Source organism: Sapajus apella, unplaced genomic scaffold (assembly GCF_009761245.1).
Source record: "Sapajus apella isolate SASKATOON/1434 unplaced genomic scaffold, GSC_monkey_1.0 scaffold28, whole genome shotgun sequence".
NCBI classification, from domain to species: Eukaryota; Metazoa; Chordata; class Mammalia; order Primates; family Cebidae; genus Sapajus; species Sapajus apella.
Genome location: NW_022436968.1, coordinates 15,353,391 through 15,377,769, shown reverse-complemented (window position 1 = coordinate 15,377,769; position 24,379 = coordinate 15,353,391). Strand labels below are relative to the sequence as shown.

Here is a 24,379-nt window from a genome sequence, read left to right as displayed (position 1 = left end):
AAAACTTCCTCATAACCACTTCAGTAGCAAGTGGTGAGGCTGGTTTTTTAATCAAGTACCTTTCCTGTTAGATCTTTTTTACACTAATAGAAAATGACTAATTTATAGAAAATTAGAACTGTGCAGTTTTCAACCCCTGATCTATTAATCTCACAGGATTATAAAAAGGCTTCAATTTCCTTGGATTAGAATTAGTGCTACAAACCCTTATTTTTCTAATAAAGTGTCTAGCAGTTGGTTACCAACTCCTCCAGAACCTACATTTCATAAAATGTTCCATTAGGAAAATTATGGAGAAAAAAAGTATGTTGATTCTCCTGGACGATGAAATGGAGAGCTGCTAGTCAGGATGCTATAACAATTTACAGAATAATACACTGAGCACTCACAGTAACTCAGAAACAGATCAGAGGGGTTTTCTGAGTATGTGCTTTCTTCTCTGGTATTATCCTTGTGTACTTTTTTAGTTCTTGAGGAGACATGAAGGAACAAATTAGACAAAGTCCCTACATACATGGAAATTACACACAAATGCATCCAGTATACATGATGCCCTACAAAATTAACCAGTTTGAAAACTGGTTATGCCAGTTTTTTGCATTTTTAAAATAAACTTTATAATTTGGAATAATTTTAAATTTATAGAAAAATTATAAAGATAATACAGAGATTTCTTATATACAGCTTACTTCATTTCCACTAATGTTAATGTCTTATGTTACCATGGTAATTTTGTCATTAAGAAATCAATATTATTTTGTATTGTTTTGTTTGTTTTTGTTTTAGATGGAGTTTCACTCTTATTGCCCAGGCTGGAGTGCAATCGTGTGGTCTCAGCTCACTGCAACCTCTGCCTCCCAGGTTCAAGCAATTCTCTTGCCTCAGCCTCCAGAGTAGCTGGGATTACAGGTGTGCTCCACCATGCCTGGCTAACTTTTGTATTTTTAGTAGAGACAAGGTTTCACCATGTTGGCCAGGCTGGTCTATCAATATTGCTTTTAAATTGACAAATAAAAATTATATACATTTATGGCATATAATGTAACATTTTGATGTATGTATACATTGTGGAATGACTAAAATTAAAACAAGATAAACTAATATTGTTACATTTCTACTAACTAAATTCCAGACTTTATGACTTTATTTATATTTCACTAGCTTTTTTTTTTTTTTTTTACTAATGCTCTTTCTCTTTCCATCATGCTTCCTTAGTCTCCCCTAGTCTGTGACATCTCATTCATTTCTTTTTTATTATGACCTTGAATAGTCTGAGGTGTATTGATCAGGTGTTTTATAAATGTCCCTCAGTTTAGGTTTGTCTAATGTTTTTCTCATAATTGAATTGGCATGTTGGGTTTTTTGAATGAATACCACAGACATAAAGTGCCCTTTTCATCACAATACTAAAGTGTTGGATGATGGCAATATGTTTTATCACTGTGATGTTAATCCTGACCTTCAAGGCTTTCTGGTTTCCTTTTATTAGAGAATTGGTATTTAGAAACCCAGATCTGGGCATTGGGTGTTCTCCTTGCTACTGGGGTATCACTATTTCCAGGCCCTGTCAGTGAGAAATATGATTTTTAAAATTAAATGATTTTTGGTGTTAGAAATAATGAGCTCCATTACTATAAGTCTGTATTTAAATATTGGGAATACGTACACACACACACACACACACACACACACACACACACACACACTCACTTAGAGGCCATAAAATAATGTTTGGTATAGAATGGTAAAATAAATTATTTAAATACTACAACAACATTTGTTTCCTTTATATTTGAGATGCTAGGTCTTAAGGAATTTACATAGAAGAATATTTAGTGTAGCAGAAGTGCTTCTGGATGGTTCTTTCAAAGAGAGAAGGCACGACCTTCTTCACCCCGTCCTACAGTCTGCTGCTTGGCACATAGAAGTGACAGGCATATTGAGTACCAGGGCCACACTTTAGGCATAGCAAAATGTTGAGGCTAAAAAGCGATGGGACTCCTTAATGACTCTGAGGAGTCGTCAAACCAATCATGTATTTCAGACCTCCAGACTTCTTTTATGTGGAAGAAAAATAAACTATCAATTTAAGCCATTGTTATCAGGGCTTTGTTTCTGTGTCAAATGCAATTTCTAACTAATATAGAGAGTTTGGAAAAGAGGCAGAAGGAAGTAACATTTATTGAGGACTTGCTATATATTAAGTACTTTATATATTTTCATTTATGTAATCATCAAAACTCTATGCTTATTAGTTGAGAATACTGAAGATTAGTGAGGCTATGATTCTTGCTTAGGGTTATATGGCTCACTTTGAAACTAATCCAGAAGTTAAGCCAAACTTTGTTTTCCCATAACAGCATGCTAAAATATCTTGCATATAATAGGTACTCAGACCTATTGTTGGTTATCAGCAATGGATACAAACATGTGCATTGTTATACCTCACTCAACAAGTAATATAGGTACATATCTAAATAAGTACAATTATACATACTTAAACAGACAACAAAATAGAAACAAGCATCCATAGTTTGAGTCCTTCTACTTCTCCCCATGATCAGCACCTCAAACAGTAGAATTGGCATCAGGGCCATTTCAGGAGTGAAACCTCAGATCTTACTGCCCTCAGTCTGCATATAATTATACGTTTTCTCTCTGGGCCAGATTGAAAAACCATTCAAACCATCCATCAACATACCAACTCAGTTTATACATTCATATTTACTGAGCATCTATGATATGCCAAACAACATGCTGCTTCTTGTGTACACATTGTTGAAGAAGACATAGTCCCTGTCTCCAAAAGCTTATCGTCTAGTGGGAGAAACAGAAAAATAAGTATTTAATTACATCAGAGCCGAGTTTTTCAACCTTGGTATTAAGGACATTTTGAACTGAATAATTCAGTTCAAAATTATTGTGGGGGTGCTATACACTGTAGAATATTATAGGGATGCAGGTAGCATCCCCAGCCTCTACCCACTAGATACAAGTAGCAACCCCTTGCTATAACCAAAAATGTCTCCAGACATTGTCAAATTTCCCTAGGGGTGGGTGCAAAATCATCCTCCTGCCACCTGTCCTCTCACCCTCTAAGCCAGTGAGAACTGCTACATTGCAGTATAAAGTACCATTGCAGTATAAAGTACCATAAAATGACAAAAGACGGGCATCGAACAACATGAGTCTTGGGGCAGGAAAGTTTTCCGAAGGAGGTAATATCTTCACAAAGGCCTGAAAGTTCCATAAAATTCAGCCAGATGAAAAAAATGTATGCTTCATATGTGTATCAGGAAGGCTTCCGAGCATGTGCAAAGACTCAGAGTTTATAGTGATTACAACATATCTGGAGGATCAAAGGTGGCTTAGAAGGCATGCAGTGGGGAAGTATGCATGAGGGAAACAGGAAAAGCTACATATACATACTGAGGAATGCAGGAGAAGAAGAAAGAAGGAGTTCAGTTTTGGATGTGTTCAATTTGAGTTGCCTGAGGGACAACCAGGTGTAGATGTCCCAAAGAAAGTTAGATTTTCATTTCTCAATGAAAATCTTGATTCATTCTTCTGACTCAGGCCAGAAGAATGAGCATCACCTATATATAGATGCCATATGTATAAATGAAATGACACAGGGAGAGTGTAGAGTTTGAAAGAGGAGCCCATGGACCTGACAGCGACAAAGGAGACAGAGGTGAGGGAAAATCAGGGCAGTCCTGATGTCACACACAGAGGGCAAATGAGGAGAGTTTCATAACATAGCATAAAGGTCAAGTAAGATGAGGAGTGACACACATCGACTGGATTTGGAAATTAGGAAGACACTGGTGACCTTTGCCAGAGGTACCTTATTGGTGTGTTCTGGGTGGCAGCCAGCTTACAGTGGGCTTGAGTGAACAAGATGGAATAAAAGAGAGATACTTTCAAGACATTTGGCAGAAGTAATGGAATGATATAAAGACAGCACTCACGGTAGGACAAGTAACAAATGTACCCAGAGTAAAAAAGGAAAAAATTAGCATGAGTTCTGTCTTCAGGTTATGTGGATACTGTTTATAGGCTGCTCTTGTTTCTGGCTCTCAGAGTCTCTTGGGTATTTATATTGACCTACCTCATGGAATTTCTGAATGTAAGCACAAATGGATTTTTTTTTTGCCCTTTAACAGAGCACCCCATGATTCAAGGTGTTTTTATAGTACCTATTTACTTGCCTATGGCATGTCTTCTAAATGACAAATTAACTTTAATACCTGACTCATTCTGCACTACCATTATAGGGCTCCCTTTAAAAAGAGAATGACTCCAATAGCTGAAAAGCAACAAATTCAAAACAATATGCCATTATATCTATCAAGATCTAAAAATATACTTCCATTAAGTGTGTTTATGAAAAACCTTCTTTGAATCGAGAGGTTTCAGTGTGTAATCTAACAGTCTTGGAATAATTAACTCACGGGAGACGAAAGCTGAAAGGGTGTTACAGGCTTTCCTCCTCTTTCCTCAACCCTCATTTAATCAGTGATTTGATAGAAATTACTTTCCTCACATCTTATAGTTCTGTTCCTTCTACTCAATGGCTACTATGGTGACCTTTATCATCTCTTCCATGTGCCTCTGCAGTAGCCTCCTAAATGGTTTCCTTGCTCACCTTTGCCAAGCCTTTGCCATGCTTTGCAAGAATGAACTTTCTAGAACACATACATGAACAGTTCACAAAATTGTACTTAGAACCCTCTTGTAGCATCTCACAAATTCTGGAATCCTTATGTCATAGAAAGGCTTTTCCATTTGTTCCAATGATCCTTTGCATATTTTATCTTATACTTACATTCCAGTCATAAAGGATCCCTGTTAGGTCCCGGGGCTTTATGCTGACTCACCCCTATAGACCGGTGCTCTTATACTTTCCATCCCCATGTTCATCTGGTTAGTGTCATTCAAACTCAGTTCAATCATTTCATCTGTTAAGTGAATTTTATCACTCTTACTGAAACCCAGATAGGATTGACAACTTTTCTTTTGGCACACCAAATGTACATCGTACAAATTTCTGTAATAGTCTCAAAATCATTTTTTTGCATACATTTGTTTCTATAGATGTCTTTCCTACTAAACTCTCCCTTCCTTGAAGACAGGGGCTGCTTTTTATGTCTCACCAAAACATGGCATATCAGTAGCCCTGTAGAGTCTGTTAAATGAATCTAGTCTAAGCCTTATTATTACTAATAAGGAAACAAAGCCCAAAAGAAGTTAAATGACTTGCTCAAGGTCACTCATCTAATGAATGGCAGAGTGAAGAATAGAAGCTGTAGCTCTTGCCTGACTTATATAGCTCTGGTGCTATACTGGGCTGCCACCCCACTGACTTATAAGGAGGGCACTCAGGGCCCAGCTCTGTAGGTTACCAACTTGGTTCAAGAAGGTTCGAATATCGAATATTTAAGTAAATATTTGATGAGGAGCTATTACTCTTTTTTGGTTGAAAGAAAACATGAGCTAGATCATTTAAAAATGATGTTATTATTTCACTGTATATTCACCTTCCTCTCTACTCTCCACTCCCTTCCACCTGGTTGACCTTACCAATTAGCACTTAGGTATTTTTAAAGGTGCTCAAAATCTTTAAATACATACCAGCTGAAGACAGTCATATGGTGCCACATTCTTGTTGGCAGAAGAAATACTTGTCTCAGATTAAGAAATTACTCTAAACATTTCATGAAATAACCTATAATAGGTTTAATTGTTTTAATTAGTTTGTATGGCTTCTAAAACATATGAATAAAAAAGAGAGGGTAATAAACTCTCTAGGACTTTCCCAGAATTATGTGACTAAGTTACTTAATATGAGAAGACTACCTTTGGAATAGATTACAATTTTTTAAGTGACGATAACTACTTTGTCCTTTTCATTTATGACCACAGTAAAACAGAGCACTTAGCTGGTGAATCTGTTTTATTTGGAATGTTTTAATAGTTCCTGGTATATAACATTACTAAGTAAAGGCCCTAAAGAGCCCATTAAAGCACTGTACAACAAACTGAATTTTAATAATGCAAAGACTATCTGAGATGGAGGCTAATTTCTGTTGTTTAGGTACCATAAACAAAAACAAAAACTTACCCAAAAAGCTGAAGCTTTAAGTAAAAGAGGTTTAAAATGCACATGTCCTACAGATGGCAGAATTTAACATCACTCCCAAAGCACAGGAAAAGAGAAAAGATTTAAAAAATTCCCTCCAAGCCCAGGCTTTCTTCAAGTCTTCTGTACATAAGAAGATCAAGGGTACTATAAATATTCAACTTCTATTTTCTCCTAATACTAAATCCCATTCTTATATCTGTGAATAAAACAAACTTGTCCCATGTTTAGTGTCTCTCAAAAGATAAAGTGGTTTTTCATATTCCTTTAGATGCTGATGGCACTTGAACACAAAGACTTTCCATACTGAGGTGAGGTGAAAAAGTGAGTGCCATTTTGTCGATGCCAGTTTCTAACCTCTGTTGGAAAGACAAGCATTTGGCAGGCCCTTCTCTCTTAATGAGCAAAACATCTGATATTTAAAAAATGATATTCTGGCTGGTGCAGTGGCTCAGACCTGTAATCACAGCACTTTGGGAGGCTAAGACAGGTGGACATGAGGTCAAGAGATCAAGACCATCTTAGCAAACATGGTGAAAGTCTGTCTCTACTAAAAATATAAATATTAGCTGGGTGTGGTGGCACGCACCTGTAGTCCCAGCTACTCAGGAGGCTGAGGAAGGAGAATCGCTTGAACTCGGGAGGCAGAGGCTGCAGTGACCTGAGATCATACCACTGCACCCCAGCCTGGTGACAGAGCGAGACTCCGTCTCAACAACAAAAAAAAGTTATCATGCTTGGGCAAATTTTTATCTCAAAGATGGGGAATGAATAGGGAAGATTATTTTTCTCATCTTTTATTGAACATGCTAGAAGTTAAGACCCAGTCCTGCCATTCCTCATGCAAGCAGGGAGACAGGGGGTGGTATTTGAGTTCTGTCACACTTCCCCACCATGATTGCTAAAATCATTTTCCAACTTAGACTCTTTCTCCTGGGAAGGAGCCCGAGGCCATGAAAACCACTCATTTATCACGTGCCACACCACAGCGATCCTCTGAACAGACATCCTGGACTGGCATAATTTGCTTTACAGTCCTGAGGTCGGCCTGCCTAGTGACTGAAGATTCTTTTCTTTTCCATCTTCAAATGTTACAATGCACTGTCCTTTGTGTACATGGATGATGTTTCTGACCCACCACCAATGGTGGTGAATCTGAAAAGGAAAATGTGATGGTACAATACGGCTGAGCTTTAGCAGCTATACACACAAGGAAAATGTCATAAAAAAACAAGAACTCTTGCAAAATGCTGCCCAGCACTGTAGAGAGAGCTCAGCATCAATCTACATGTTAAGATTTCAGAAGCCTGCTTCTACTTGACTTAAACCTCCTGCCTCTGTGGTATTTTTCACATTTTGGTCTTAGTTTTCAAGCCAATTTCTATAACCTGAAACAGTTTCATGTGTTAACTCATATCCTATACCTTTTTAGTGACAAAGAAGCATTAAATAAAAATCATACCCAGGCACCTTGGGAAGAATTAAGGAAGGTATGTCAGCTTTAATTTTGGATTTTCTTGTTACTTGTCAGTTTGCCTCTCAGGCTTAACGCCAGGAGGGAATAAAAATCATCATTACTCTCTAGCTGCTCAATGGCATACATGAAATGAATAGGAGGCTTAACTCTGGTCTAACTGGCTCAATTTCTGCTTGTATCAGCAGAGAGCCAGGGAGTGAATGATCCAGCTTCCTATCCATTATCCCATCAAGTCCAAACTGGGTAGGGATGCCTAGACAACATTTTCCATAGGGAAGGAACACCAGAGAGGAAAACAAGGCTTAGAAAAGGGAGAGCATGAATTTATTTTTAAAGTGGGTTAGTTGGGAAGTAGCATGAGCATTTCTTTAATTCACAGCTCTTGTCTGTCTCCCAGAGAGGGAGAAAGAAAGAGTAGCTCTCTCTCTCCCCAGTAAAAGCCTAGATTACATGCCTCTTTCCTATTTGTATATACCCACATATGCTAAGCCTGATATGTGAATATATTAGAGGGTCCCAGAATTTAGAAATAATTAGCCAAGCCTCACTTTACCTCACTAGCTCCATGATTAAAAGGAAAAACGTCAATGAGACACCATCAGTTTAGTCACTGGATACATGCAGGTTTATGAAAAGTCCCACTATGCATGTCTTATGGAGAGCTATGTACTAGGCCACTTTGAAAATAGGATGCTATCGTGATGTGAATGCTTATTGCTAGTCTGAAACCTAGTGTTGATCTGCTAATTTTTCCTTTGTGAGGCAGATCTAATTATAGTCAGATATCCAATTCTGTATTCATTAAACCATCACTAAAATGACAATGGGAGAAAATTTAGCATGGCATAGCAGAAAGCACATGTTTAAAAAGGCCTGGGTTAACATCCCTGCTATTGTGTGAGGTCTGTGTGTGACCCTGGAGAAGTCACCTAACTTCTCTGATCTTCTGCTGCCACTCCCTGTAATGGGGAAACCATTATTTACGTCAGTGGGTGGTGCTCATCTTACAGAGTTATTAGGATTGAGCCAGAGAGGGCACAGACCCTGGAGTCAGACCACTGGGACTTGAACTAATGTACCCCAACTTCAGACAGGTTAGGCAAGGAAGTGAATCTCTTTGTGTCTCTGGTCTCTCATTTGTAAGAGATGGGTTATGTTAGAATTTGTTTCATGGGATTAAATGAGGCAATGCAGACATGGGGTTTAATCTCAATGCCTGGCAATGGGTACTTTTAGCTTTGCCATTTTGCCTATTTTACCTTGACTGTTGTTACCACTATTTTACCATCCAGAATATGGTATTACTGTTCACGAATTTGTGGCTTTATTTCTCCATTTTAGATTCTTTTTCTGCACTCCTGAGAATTTTATATGTTTAATGCTACATAAATATCATTTATCATTAAATTAATTATCATTTATCATTAAATTATTTAATGATAATATCATTTATCATTAAACTATATGTTTAATGCTACATAAATACCAGTTAGCTATTTCATAAATATCATTTAACTACATGGATATCATTTAACTATTATTTGACTAATACAGTTTGGCTCTGCATCCCCACCCAAATCTCTTCTTGAATTGCAATCCCTACTTGTCAAGGGAAGGACCTTGTGGGAGGTGACTGGAGCATGGGGGTGGTTTTCCCCATGCTGTTCTCATGACAGGGAGTTCTCAGGAGATCTGATGGCTTAAAAGTGGGTTTCTTTTGCATTCTTTCTCTCCTGTTGCCATGTAAGATGTCCCTTACATCCCCTTCACCCTCCGCCATGATTGTAAGTTTCCTGAGGCTTCCTTCGCCATGGAGAACTGAGTCAATGAAACCTCTTTCCTTTATAATTATCCAGTCTCAGGTAGTATCTTTATAGCAGTGTGACAATGGACTAATACACTGACCCACAGTTACTTATAATGACTATAATGCCAACAGTCCTAGAAAGTTAAGTTTTAATGAAATGTTAGGGACTTTCTAATTATCTACTACCTATTACAAAGATAAAGTCTTAGTCCCATATTGGTTCATTCTCTCCAAGAAACATGTATACATGAGAGAATGAACCCCCCCTCACTGCCCGCAACATACATACTTATTCAAACTCTTAGAGAGTTTCCTTATAATAATAGGAAATTATTTTATGTTATTTAAAAAGTTATGTTAATTGTATATTTCCTATTCATTTCATATAAGTGTTCCCTCTGTCTTTTCTACATTATGTGAATGGTGAGGTTTCAAAACAATTTTTTTTCAGCTTTCCAGTAGTTCTTAGATTAAGGAGAAATGGGAATATTTATATTAGAGCATATCTTACTTTGAGTAGAATATATACTTTATTGACTAGGGAAATACACACAGCAATTAAAGGGCTTTGGGCATATGACTCTCAAGCATTATTACAGAACCCAGTGGGAGGCAGGGGTTGGCCTGGCTAATACTGCTTTTCTTAAATGACTTTGCTTAATATTCATCTCTAGAAAGCTGCTCTTTGCTAATGAAACTTTAACTTAATCTTTTTTAAGCAGGGCTAATTTAAAAGCACCTCAAAACTGTTCAGTCCAAATGGTGACCTCAGTACCTGGTGAGGCTTCAGGGTAGAGAGTAAAGCCACTGAACTTTCTCTCTCTGCTTGGCTTATACTTTGCTCTGCTTAGCTCACATTAAGACATGGTCCTCCTTGAGAGTTCACAAAGATTCTCTCTTTTTCCCCCATAAACTGGATATGATGGAACATGTAGATTGTCCTCATTAATATATAAACTTAAGCTCAGATAGAACCTTTCTGTGATTTATCAAGTGTCAGGGCTGTAGGCTGAATCCTGAGTTTCCCTCCAGGGCCATTCTATAAGATCAGCTGGACCACAGGGTTCCTTCTGTTCCTTCTGCCCCAGTGACCTTAAGTAGCAGCTCATTTTCTTTTTCCTTAGTGAAAAACAGGCCCAGAGCATATAGTCCATAGAATGAAAATGAAGTGTTGTTAACAGCAATATAATAAGATATCTTGTGATTACAAATTGGGCAGGAAGAATATCTTTTCAATATTTATACCACTGAAACCTGCACATGCTTCATTTATGAAGAATAAACAGCTACGAATCCTCTAAAATCTGACACAAATCTCAAAACTGGCAGATTCTCTTTCCCTATTCTTCCTCCCCTTTACAATGTCTTCCAGAAAACACATTGCTCTTGGCAGTAGTGCAGTTAAGACCTCCCTACACACTCTTCCTCTGGTTATTCATGCAGGCAAATACAAAGTCTATTTGGAAAAAACCTGTTTCTTTAAATAACTTAAATGCCATTTTTATAACTCAGAAGTATGGCACTGACCACTGTAATTTAATAGCCTCAGTTAGTTGGATGGCTAAAATACACAATTCAATCATAACATGGGCTCTACTATTTTTGTAGAAGGCTTTCTTTTGGTAATAAATATACCTCACTAAAAAACTGAGAATGAAAGCATGACAGTGTGATTAACTCCATGTCATCTTTACCACAGCAGAAACTCACAGCAAATTCCACCCTAGAAAAGTGCTAATACTTAGTAATTGGGAAGAACACTGCAGAAAAGTATACTGTAAGGTCTTTGGACAATATTCTTCACAGAAAAAAAACATACTATGAAAACTCCTTTGGAATTATGTTCTATTGTTTCATGGTCCAGATGGGATTGTTGCATTATGTTAATTATTAACAGGATTGAAAGAATTAAACTGAAGTATGTTAGTTCTAATTGAAGGCCGTATGTCTAAACTGCTCCTGGAAGGTTTTCGGCAGCTCTAATCATCATATACTCTTCTGTGTCTTTTTTGTTATTGAGAGCAGGCCCTAATAGATTCTCAAAAGTCTCTACAACCTTATATTAAGTACATTATAAGGGAACATTATCAATTTTCATAGGAGAATACTGTCTGTTACCACCTACTTGGGACTCTAAAAACTACGTTTTTAGATAAAGTGAGCTTTATCTATTCAACCCACCATAAAAAGTTACTGTTCAAAGGGAAGACAAGGAAATAACTTCCCCAGGATTGAATTAAATTCTCCCCAAATATTAATATTGCTTTCAATTATGATAAAAATGGATTACTTGCTATCAATGGGAATGAAAACCTAGTTTGAGGGAGGAAACTTTTTAAAAAACTATAATAAACACTGAAACATAACAAAAAATAACATTAAGGAATTATAAATAAAAAATCTTAAAGTATCTGAAAAAGACATTAATAAGTTTTATTGTTTGCTGAGCATTCCAAATATTCAATTTTCCATTTCAATAATTTTTCCTTACCAAAAATTATTAGCCACAATGGTATTCTTGAACAACTTATTTTTTAAAAATTCATGAGGAATACATTTGATTAAATCTCCATTTATGTTTCTGAAATACAATTTCAAATAAGAATTCTCACTAGAATTATTTTTCTTAAATTACTAAATAGAACATATCTTCTCATTTATTATAAATGTACAAGAATACTGAGCAGTTCAATTTTCATGCATATATACAAGAACAATTACTTAAATACTTTAAAACATCCCCAAAAGATAACATAGTTCTGAAGAGTACATAGATACTCAAGTGTCAAGAAAGGCAATTCTTTTAATAAGAGGCAACTAAAACTGTGTATACTAAAATGTCAACTACTGTCAACATTTTTAGAGGAAATTCTTACACTTGTCTATACCATCCTTTAACTCATCAAAGTTATAACTAGGGTGAAAATGTATTTGTTATACAAACCAGGACAGTTTAGAGAATGAAAGGGGATGCTATTAATAGGCATAGGCCAAGAAGGTCCCAAGAAAATTGAGCTAAATGGTTACCTTGTTATAGCCATCCTCCTTCATAATCTTTTTTCCTGTTAAGAGCACACATATGCAATAGACCCCTTTTCCCAATTACAATTTTCATTTCCAGGACATATAAGTCAAGATGAGAAGGGAAATAGGGGATAGGAAAAACAATCAGGCAGTCTTATTTCAACTTTGTAAAAAAAAAAAAAGCAGGCAAAAAGGAACAGAAGACCAAAGAAAACAGTTACTAAGGGAGGGCAAAAGTTAAAAAAATTCACTTCACTCCCCCAGTTCTTTGTTTTGAGCTTGCTTTTGCTTTCCTTTTAGTTCTTAGTCTACAAGCGTAGATTGGTAGTTTGTTTAGATTAGTAATTTGTTATTGTTAAAAAGCAGCTGTAACTTCAATTTAATTTGGCAGTCACACAAATAAATCTAAATAATCATTAGAATAAGAAGTGGTTAATTCCAACAAGTTTCATTAATGAGCAGTACTCAAAGCTATTGAAAATGGTCCAGTGCTCTCAAATGGCAGTATGCTAATTTAGTCACGGTCAAATCATCATAAACTTTATAATATACCTACTTGTTTGTGTATGTTACAGCAAGGAAGAGACTGTTCACCACTACTGAGTTCTAGTCTTCTTTGTGACTACCTACATCTAAGCCCCAATGTTCTGACTGTAAGTCATAGAAAATAATACCCTAACATATGACTTGAGCCAGCTAATGGCACTTGGCCTAAGGTTGACTCAGTTACTAAAACTACCATCACTGCTGTAAGCCCATTATAAGCTGATGTTATTTTTGACACCAGTATTTTTGAAGCCAGTTCAGTTAAAGAGGAGGCTCAATGCCAAAATATGCTCATAAGTAAGTAGGACTCTCATCTCAGGACAACAGTATTTTATTCAAACCATGATACCAAGCCATTGTCTCAGTAGATAAACTCTTTTCTTTTCTTTATTTTTTTTTAAAGACAGGATCTCATTCTGTCACCCCAGCTGGAATGCAGTGGTCCAATAATGGTTTGCTGCAAACTCAACCTCCTGGGCTTAGGCAATCCTCCCACCTCAGCCTCCTGAGTAACTGGGTACAGACACATGTCCCCACATGCATCTAGTGAACTTAAATTAGAAATGACTAAAAAAAGATTTTGTAGACCTGTGATAATATGATAAAGCAAATTTTATGTAAGCATAAGATAAATGCTGATAAAAAAATAATATGACTTTTATCTTTAATATTAATCATTCAGTAGGGAATTTATACTGAAAAAAATGAAAACTATCACTTAAAAGAGTTAGTGAAAGTCTGAAACTAGGAAGATTCAAGGGAAAAAAAAATCATCCACCGGGTATCTGATCTTTTTATTACTTCCTCCAAAATGAAGAATTTTGCCTTCCTAAATAAAATGGCTTTCTAAGGTCTTCCTAACTTAAATCATTAGGCCCCTGTGGGAGATACTTATGGGTTATTCAACAATTGTGCCAAATTTTTTCTAATATTTATTACTGTAAAGCTTAAAAACTACATTTCCTCTATGCTCTCCCAGGTATGAATTAGGTTCCATCATTCAGCAATGCTAAATTAGGTCACATGAAGAGACTGGAGGCTACAGCATCTGGCTGTAATGCTGTGGGCTGTGGCAGAGGTACAGGGTGGTGATGCTTCCTAATGGTCGCAGCAGCTGCAGCTCTTTGAGCAGCCCAGTTTTGTGATAGGCTTTAGAAGTCATATCTAGAAACTCAAGCTAAAGGTTGCTTTTCAGCCATTCCAGGTATTCTTTTGGTTTTGTTTTGTTTTTCTTGGAGACAGGGTCTCACTCTGTCACCCAGGCTGGAGTGAAGTGGTGTGATCACGGCTCACTGCAATCTTGACTTCCTGGGCTCCAGTGATCCTCATACCTAAGCCCCGCCCACTCTACCCACCCTCCTGGCCCCCCAAGTAGCTGGAACCATAAATAAGCACATTAAGTATGTTATCGCACCACTGTGCTGTACACTCCAGCCTGAGCAACAGAGCAAGACCCTGTCAAAAAAAAAAAAAAAAAAAAAGAGAGAGAGAGAAAATAACTGGTGAGTTCCTGAATCCAGGAATATGTGCATTTATAACTTCATAGAAACCATCTACAGAATACAGCATTAAAAAACTGTTTTCAGAGGAAGCATTTTGTAAATAATTTAGGAGTGGTTATACATAAAAATTTCAAGGAACTACTATTTTCTCTACTAAATCCTTTAAAGTCTTCTAGTGGATTGACTTTCGATATCTCTAATAGGTTTCTATTCATGCATAACAAATTACTCAAGAAAAAAATCAGTGGCTTGGAACAATATCCATTTGTTACTTCATAGTTCTGTAGGTTATAGAAGTCTGAGTAGGCATGACTGGATTCTCTGTTTAGGGTATCGCCAGGCACTGAACAGGATAGGCTCTTACCTACAGGCTCTCAGTTCTTCCCTCTGGACTACTGACTGGTTCTGCCTGCTTAGTCATTCATCCTTTTTGAACAGCAGTTTGAAACTAAGTAGTTTTATCAGTCTGCTTTCTGCAAGTAGAATTTTGGTGTCTAACAGCCTCCTTTCACTTTGTAGTCTCCCTGGTATAATTTTCTCAAAAACTTGATGAGTCTCTTGTGGATGACATAGAGATGCTCTCCATCAGACTGAGACCACATCTACAAATCTTTTTGAGAAGTCCTCTATCTTTGGCTTCTGTTGAGAAGGCTGAGGGCAACACTCTTAAAGTTTCTCTGAAGCCTTCTAATTTGAGATCTACTAGGCACCACTTTAAAATGGCTTAGAACCAAACACTCTAATCTTTTGATCTTTCTTTTTTTTTTTTTTTTTTTCCTGAGACGGAGTTTCGCTCTTGTTACCCAGGCTGGAGTGCAATGGCGCGATCTCGGCTCACCGCAACCTGCGCCTCCTGGGTTCAGGCAATTCTCCTGCCTCAGCCTCCTGAGTAGCTGGGATTACAGGCATGCACTACCATGTCCAGCTGATTTTTTGTATTTTTAGTAGAGACAGGGTTTCACCATGTTGACCAGGATGGTCTCGATCTCTTGACCTCGTGATCCACCCGCCTCGGCCTCCCAAAGTGCTGGGATTACAGGCGTGAGCCACCGCGCCCGGCCATCTTTTGATCTTTCAAAGGTTTCAGCAAAGAGTTGTACAACCACACCCCTGCTTTTTTTTTTTTTTCCTATGCCACACTTTCAGAAGCAATCTCTTACTTTTAGCACCTTTTGCCGTCTGAACAGACTGATAATTTCTCAAAGCGTCAAGCCTGAGTTTTTTGTTTAATAGTTTACCTCAATTTATTTCTCTCCTCTGACGTTTTACTCTAAGCTGCCAGAGTAAAATGGTAGTAAAAGAGTAAAACTCTAATTAGGCCACATTTTCAATACTTTGCTTGAAAATTTCTTTAGCTAGATATCCTAGTTCATCTTTCTCAGGTTATCTTTTCCACATAAGAGACAATTCCACTAAGCCTTTTTTTTTTTTAACACTACATAATAAGGATCTATCATTCTTTCAATTCCCAATACTTTGTTTCCCACATCTTACTGAGCTCTACCAGCAGAAGACTTTAGTGTCCATATTTCTTCTAAGAATCTGTCCAAAGCAATCAACACATTTCAATCATGATCCTTTAAATCGTTCCAGCCTCTATCCACTTTCTGATTCCAAAGCCACACTTACATTTTTAGTTATTTGTTATAGCAGCACCCCACTTTAGGTACCTAATTTATATCTTCAGTAAAGTTCTACTTCCCTTGGTGATTTTTTCCACAGCCACAAGTCTGGGTCTCATATTTTTATGGTGAGTTTACTGCACCATTTTATCTTAAAAGGTACAGCAACACTTTAACACAGTTCAGTGGTAGCCAAAGTCTCTGATGTATATATTACTTTGACTGTTTTCTTTTCTTATAAAATGTACTACATTGACACCTAAGTTTGGATATAGGCATAACTTAATATGTCAATGACTGTATATACAAAGCTAATCTGTATCCTTCACAATCAGTAGCTTGACTTTTAAATTATTATTCCTTTAGTTTTTCATGTTCCTTCCATCTGCCTTTCTTGTAGTTGCTCCATCTGAGCTTATCGCATGACATATGCACAGATATCTTTGTGCCGATTATTCATGAGTCTTATTGATACAAGCTCTATAATACCATCTTATTCTGCATTTTAATGTGGCCTGGGAACATTGAAATGTTTTATCAGGTTGACATGAAATATATATTATGTTCATGTCTTACAGTCAGAAAAAGAAAGATTAATGATATTATTGTCTTATAAGTCTTTTTTTCTTGAAGTTCAAATTCTAAGTTGAAATGTCCCAATACCAAAAATTAACCATACACAAAACTCTCTGAAAAGATTAATTCAACTTTTTATAATGTGAATAAGTAAACATCATTTTCACTAGAGCTCAAGATTTGAAAATATCAGTCCAAAGAAAAAATCTTGAAGTAATTCCAAGTCAGCAAGAAAAAAATGATGTATAATATAATTGCCACAGTAATTACAATATACCCTGTTATGAACTAGTTTGTGGTTAGTAAAGTGCTTCAATATTACATTCTTTAGGATGAAGACATACTCGGGGAATACAAACTTTTGAAAACTAAAAAATAATATTAGTAAATTGTGACATGCTTTCAGGAAGGTATCGCCTCTACAGCCCAAATGAAAACCCATTAAAATGAGCTTGTTTTCTTGATATTCCTGAGACTCTTCAACTGCCTCCTCTGCTGTGTTTGTGGTGCTGTAGTTCATTGTTTTTTAGTCTCTGCTCTACCTTGATGAGAGATACTATCTTGAATGGAGTATGGACTGGGTTTTTCTGTGATTAATGATAATTGTTGTTGTATTATGGGGCTCACTACAGAAGTTTCCTTGTTTTATATCCTCCTCATCATGGCATGGTTCTAATGTGCTTTGGTCTTAAGTGTTCAAAATATGTTACAGATATTTTTTGATGAGTAAATCATGTGACATATTTGAATATGTCAAATATGAAGTCTATTCATAATATATATATATATATCCTGTAATATTCATAATATATAATATATATCTCTTGTAACATTCTGGGATTTATTAATAATAGTCCCTATGTATGAGGTGGTGGTGAGAATATGAACATGATACATCAAAAGCGTGAATCATATATTAGAATTTGGATTCTGAAAATCCCATAAAGTTGTAATAAATGTCAAAATAAATTCCATGAAACTAAGGCACTGCCTGCATAACGGCTTTTGAAATTGTGACATCTTATACCTGGATATTTGGTATGTAGAAAAATTAGCCTTAACTTCAGCGTTCATCCTTCTAAAAAGAGTTAACTAATTCTTATGGTTCAGGAATTTTATTTTGAAAAGAAAAAGGATTTGTTATACTGAGTCTTTAAATAATTTAGTGACATACTTTGCTATAAGCAACAGATTTTTCTATTAAGTGCTTAGGATAGTTACAGCAAAAAAGAAGAAAATGATCCCTAATTAAAGACACTTATTGTGAAGAATTCTAAAATATGTGAGGAATCATGATTTGATCTATACACAGTCATGAGCCGCATGATGATGACTCCATCAATGATATATTGCATATACAATGGTTCCTTAAGATTATAATACTGCATTTTTACCATACATTTTTGATGCTTAGCTACATCAAAGTTTCTGGATTTAGAAACAGAGGTCCAAGAAGATTAAGGAACTTGCTCAAAACTATGTCTTTTGAGTTTTATGATCAGAATATCAGATCCAGATCTTCTGATTCCAAAAATCACAAGTCTATACAACTTACTACTTTTATGACGTAATGTCAAGTTCATATAGATGGAAAGTATGTAAAATAGTAAAAAGTAATGGGAACAAAGTAATAACTTTTGATAAACAAATGTTTAATATAAACTAATTGCCAAAATTTATCAGTCACAACAGAATTAATGGGAGAAAACTTAGAGAAATGCTTTTATCTTGCTTAGTTAATATTTCCCCAAAATAACTTAAAAATAAGAATGCTTTTATAGTTTTATGTGGAACTATTTTCTCCCCAAGTTTTCTATCTGTTAAAATATTTCCATTAAGTTATTTAAATGTCGTGGCATTACACGTCGATGCAGTTTTTCTAAAGTAGGTACCTAATAAGCACACTGAAAGACAAAAGCAGATCCTAAGCATTCCTTAAACCGCCAACAAGTGTACCAGTAGTAACTAGATCAAACCAGTGATTGTATAGAAGAGAAATAAGAGAACCAGTCAGTCTCTTGAAAATTCAAACAACATTCTGAAGACCAGTGGAAGCTAGGTTTGATGACTTAGTAAAAAATAGAATATGGAAGTATCTATCAGTGATTCAGGAAGAAATGTCTTCTGTACTGATGGGTAAACACCCTTTCCCCAGCCTATTGGGCCATGAGGCAAAGCTGCTGGCTCTGAGCTGCTCTGTGCAGGTGGATGCTTCATGGTACATGGATTGCATTAACCACTTTGAATATGCCACTATGAATATGTAGAAGAAAGAAGTCATCATGAACTGCAACCACTAACCTGTATTGTGATCTCTCATTTGTTTATTGGCTCATTAGTAAACCTAAATGAAAACAATTTTAAATGCTGTCTGATTCCTCCTTTGTGCCAGTCTTCCAGCCCAGAGCAGATTTAATGGTCTGGCTTAGCCTAAGACCATATTATTGCTTAGAGAATGTCTGCAAACATAAGGGTTATATAATGAAAGATATAATCTGAATTGCAACAATGGGCTCAATAAAGAAAATAACTCCAACATGTTGAGAACTAAAGACATCACTTAAAAACACTTGAAATTTCTTTAAAATATCATTTCAACATGCAATTAAAGAAGGAGGTTTAGCATCGTGACTTAAAAAACTACATGTGTAAGTTGGATGCTGACAAGTTTGACAATAAAGTGAATTACTTTTGTAGGCAAGTCAACTAGAGTAAATGTAATAATATTCTAATCAAAGAACAGTTGCATAGCTTCCTAAGGTGGCTACTCCAAATGAGAAAATATTTCTCTGGGTAGATAAGTCAAGGTAAGTTATCAGGTATCCATTTCTATATCTTTTGAGTCAAATAATTTATCTCTCAAATCTCTGTACACGCAGATTCCTTTATATTGAAAGAATAATTAATGTAATATCTTAGTTTTGGTCCTACAGGTGCAGTGCCATTTAAGTTGCTTAGCAGAAATAAAGTAATAGTCTTGCATTTATTGTTTTGTATGATTCTGTTTGTCAGTTTTAACTACTTCATTGTGAGCTCCTTGAAGGCAAGAACCAACCCTATGTTATTTGCTTTTCTTCTCCATTACAGAGTGCCTAAAGAAAGTTCCTAGAATTCTATCACTCTAGTAGAAAGACCACATTACATTTAAAAAGAAAAACATTTCCAACTCTGACTTTCCCACATAATAGCAGTATTTATACACCCACTGAAGGAAATGGTGCAGTACAGATGAGTTTCTCAAAAGTTTTAGAAATATATGTGGATAGAAAAGAGAACAAAGTGAAAGTGACATTATAAACACATAGGCCCATTTAATTCTTGGATGAATGAATGCATATAACCCAGGTGGGTATCCCAGTCAGCATCATTTTCTTGTATAAAAAAGATAAAATGTATATTTTTACAAATCTTTGAAATATATACATTAGACACCCTGGTATATTTCTAAAGCAACATCTGGAAGCTACATTTAGGTTTGGGATGCTACCAGCTTATTTGATAACTTTATGCTGAGAGAGGAGGAGTAAGGGTTTTGGGCTGGGTGAAGCAAGAATGAGATTTCAAAGTTCACTCAGCAAATTCTGAAAATATCTCAAAGCAATAATAAAATATTCATTTTATGTATGAAATTCTCAGTTATAATCTAGGATTATGATTTTTATGCCTTATGAAGCTATGTAACAGCTATAGAGTAAACATTTTTTCTGACTTTTAACATAATAGCTACTAGACTATAAAGTTTCTAAATCTAAGTATGATAACAGTTTGCAGTTTCATTTTGCTAGTTCTATTTTTTCATAGCTCTGGTATTATGTATAAAATAGAACCTAATATAAAAACTCATCTTGCTTTGTGCCCCAGTGATTTGAAGAATAAGGGTTCTTTCAAATTACATTCATCACTTGAATTTGGGACATAATGTAAACAATGTATATATTTACATTTATATATCTGAATTACTTGAAATTTTGTATTAATTGCAGTGTACCCATTGCAAATATTCTGTAAGGTCAATAACTACAAGGTCCCTTAAAAGAATCAAGAGAGCCAGCAATATTATTACACTGAAATGTCATGATCAAAGAAAAAGTATCAGTTCTTAAACATCTGTTGCCCCAAATATGCCATGAGGATTATCTGAATTTCTCCTGTTAAAGCTATGATCTGTTATGCTTTTTACTATCAAAGATTAATGGTTTTAGAGGCTGGAAACATCTAGGGTCCCAAATCAAGGCAGCAGACACAATGAGAAAGCCAAGTTTCCTCCCTTTTCACAGAGATAGTAACCTGAGATTTAAGAAATTTAAGGTGAACATTAATATCTAGGTGAGAAGGGCTTTTCAGCACCAGTGAATTCTGAACTGTTTTAGAAACTACTTTTGGAAGATAAGTATACATTATCTTGTAAATCTGAGTAGAGGTTATTATATTTTTGTAATAGCATAGGAAGTATAAGTAGTAGATGGCAGTCAAAAAATCTGTAGAAATAAAATAACCATATCTGTTAATATTAATAAAAAACTAACTGATATCTGATTAGAGTTGATCAAATGATCAACTAGGAGAAAACATTCTGCTAGTTGTGCAGTATATAGGTTAAGGCTGGAATTTGAAGTAGAATTGAAAAGTACACTAAGCATTTCTTTAAAAGGTATCTAGAGTTTAGGGCTGACCAACATCATGTGCCAATATTTCTGAAGGCCCTTCTCATTACTTTAGGGCTGGACAGTAGTTGCCTGTGTTTCACCAGTACAAGGGAGTTACAGACTTTCTTGAAACGCCTCATTAGACATTTGGCAGTACAGTATTGCCTTCAGAAAGCACAATTTCTGCTTTCTGACTCTTCACATATTTGCCCTCTTTTGCTCTGAGGAAAAGATTTTTTCCTTTAGGTTGAGGGTGCTGCGGAAATCTAGAGTTTCCTAAACTCTAAAGTTTCAGGAGATTTACTATCTATGTATGTCCAAATAATTTAAACTTTAACAGCCACATGTCATTCTGGTTTTTCCTTATTCTGTTTTTAAAAGAATCTCCTTGACAAAATATATTATTTCACAAAAATAATGAAAGAGATTCTCAATATAAAAGCGTACAGCTTCATCACAGAAATTTTGAAAAGCATAGGAAATGATAAAAATGAAAGGGAAAAAATCTATATTCTCATTGCTATGGATAGCTACTTATTACATTTAGGTATTGGTCACATTTTTGTAATTTTCACAGATTCTAGACCAAGTCAAATCTGGATGGTCTGGAGGAGAATTTGTCATAGTGGGAGCTCTCTGGGAGGGCACACGCTTTGGTGAGTGAGTGCTATTTATCTCCTGGGTCTTGGAACTGCCCCACTCTGGGATATGTGGCTTCTCTTTTGATATCTTCTCCAATTGCTTATCTGAATTTATTAATCCAGATTATTTGGTTATTTCTGAACCTGATTTTTGGCTTATCCAAGGAGGATGTCGGCATGATGATACCAAAACAGACATGTGTGGGGTGTGGTTTGGATCAGTACACAAGATAAATAAAAATGGGCCTGAGTATTCAAGATTCACAAATGCACCACAGAGATCAATAAATGTGGGGAAGCAGGGAGAGTGATATGGTTTGGCTCTGTGTCCCCACCCAAATCCTATCTTAAATTGTAATTCCCATGTGTTAGGCGAGGGACCTGGTGGGAGGTGATTGGATCATGGGGATAGATTTTTCCCCATGCTGTTCTCGTGATAGTTAGTGAGTTTTCAAGAGATCTGATGGTTTAAAACCGTGATACCTCCTTCCTTACTCTCTCTCCTGCCAGTGTGTAAGATGTACCTTTCTTCCCCTTCACCTTCTATCATGATTGTAAGTTTCATGAGGCCTCTCCAGCCATGCGAAACGGTGAGAACTGTGAGTCAATTAAACCTCTTTTCTTTATAAATTTCCCAGTCTCAGGTAGTTCTTTACAGCTGTGTGAAAATGGACTAATACAACTAGAAACCTGGAGATAGAGGAGGAGCTATAATGGTTATGTGGAAATGCTAAGTGATCTCGAAGGAACAGTAGGTCATACTCAGGGAGTCAGGGAGTACTCATGAATATCAAAAAAGAACAGTAATTCCTAGTCATGATGAAAATTTCTAACATAAATTCACAATTATATGGTGAATTACCTTGTCTGGCAGAGAGGATTTTCTGTATTTCTGCTGACTGACAAATAAATGCTATTTCGATTTACTTCAAACATATCTGGATGGAATTTCCCATATGCACTATTTTGAAACATAAACTTTGTCTTAGAAACTTTTATTTTTATTTTTTGAGATGGAGTTTCGCTCTTGTCACCCAGGCTGGAGTGGAATGGTGCGATCTCAGCTCACTGCAACCTCTATCTCCTGGGTTCAAGCGAATCTACTGCCTCAGCTTCCAAGTAGCTGGGATTACAGGCATGCAACAACATGCCCAGCTAATTTTTATATTTTTAATACAGACAGGGCTTCGCCACCTTGGCCAGGCTGGTCTTGAACTCCTGACCTCTGGTGATCTGCCCACCTTGACCTCTCAAAATGCTAGGGTTACAGGCATGAGGCACAGTGCCCTGCCCATCTCAGAACCTCTTAACTGCTCCCCTATTTTTTGTTTTCTTGGTCTGCACCTGCTCCTCCACTTTCATAGCTGGACTCAGTAACCCAGAATAGAAGGGGTGCAGAAACCACGCAGGGGTATGAACTTCAATCTGTAGAAAGCAGGATTCAGGAGAAAGTTTGATGTGAATCTTCCTTGCCAACTGTGTGCAGAAAGGGAAGTCACATACAGAACAAACCTTCCTACTGAGTGACCTGCTGTGCCCCTTCCAGACTCATTTTGAAGTCATGCCCCACCACAATATTTCATTGTTTACAGCTTCCTTTTCCTCATTTCTCATTTCCCCTATTTTTACTCTATTTGGCTTGTGCTTTCAAATAAAATCAGAATTTTAATCTTTACCTCAGGCTCTTTTCTAGAACAGCGATTCTCAGATTTTAATGTGGATGCAAATCACTTCGGAATATCATAAAATAACATACAGATTCTGTTTCAGGACATCTGGACCTGAGATTCTGCATTTTTAACAAGCTCCTAAGAGATGACTCATCATTGGTTCTTTACACAGCAAAGTTCTCAAAGATAAGAATAACACAGACCTCATCACCATTACAGTGTAAGTTCCTGAAGGGTCAGAACTGTGTGTGTGTGTGTGTGTGTGTGTGTGTGTGTGTGTGTGTGTGTGTATGTGCATGCATCTTTTAAATTTCAAATGACCTGGCTTTATTTCCTTTAAAAAATTAAAAAAAATTTTTTATGAATACATAGTAGGTGTATATATTTATGTGGTACATGAAATATTTTGATATAGACATGCAATGCCTAATAATCACATTAAGGTAAATGGGGAATCCATCACCTGAAGCATTTACTATTTCTTTGTGTTACAAATATCTTATACTCTTTAGTTATTTTGGAATGTACAATATATTATTGTAAACTGTAGTAATTCTGTTGTGCCATCAAATACCAGATCATATTCATTCTATCCAACTACATTTTTGTACTTACTAACTGTCCCCACTTCCCCTCCCTCACCCCACTATCCTTTCTGGCCTCCGGTGACCACCCATCATTCTACTCTCTGTCTCCATGAGTTTAACTGTATTAATTTTTAGTTAC

General features: G+C 36.3%; 1 protein-coding gene across 6 annotated transcripts in view; it reads right to left on the bottom strand.

Moving 5' to 3' along the window:
• Positions 1–24,379, bottom strand: part of ZNF385B (zinc finger protein 385B) — a 385,918-nt gene that overhangs the window by 136,377 nt on the left and 225,162 nt on the right. The window contains exon 1 of one of the 6 annotated variants that reach the window (XM_032292795.1): positions 13,007–13,421. The exons of the other annotated variants lie outside the window; for them this stretch is intronic. The gene's annotated coding sequence lies outside the window, so the exon portion shown is untranslated. Of the gene's footprint in view, positions 1–13,006; positions 13,422–24,379 lie in introns of those variants that run through there. 6 annotated transcript variants of the gene reach the window in all.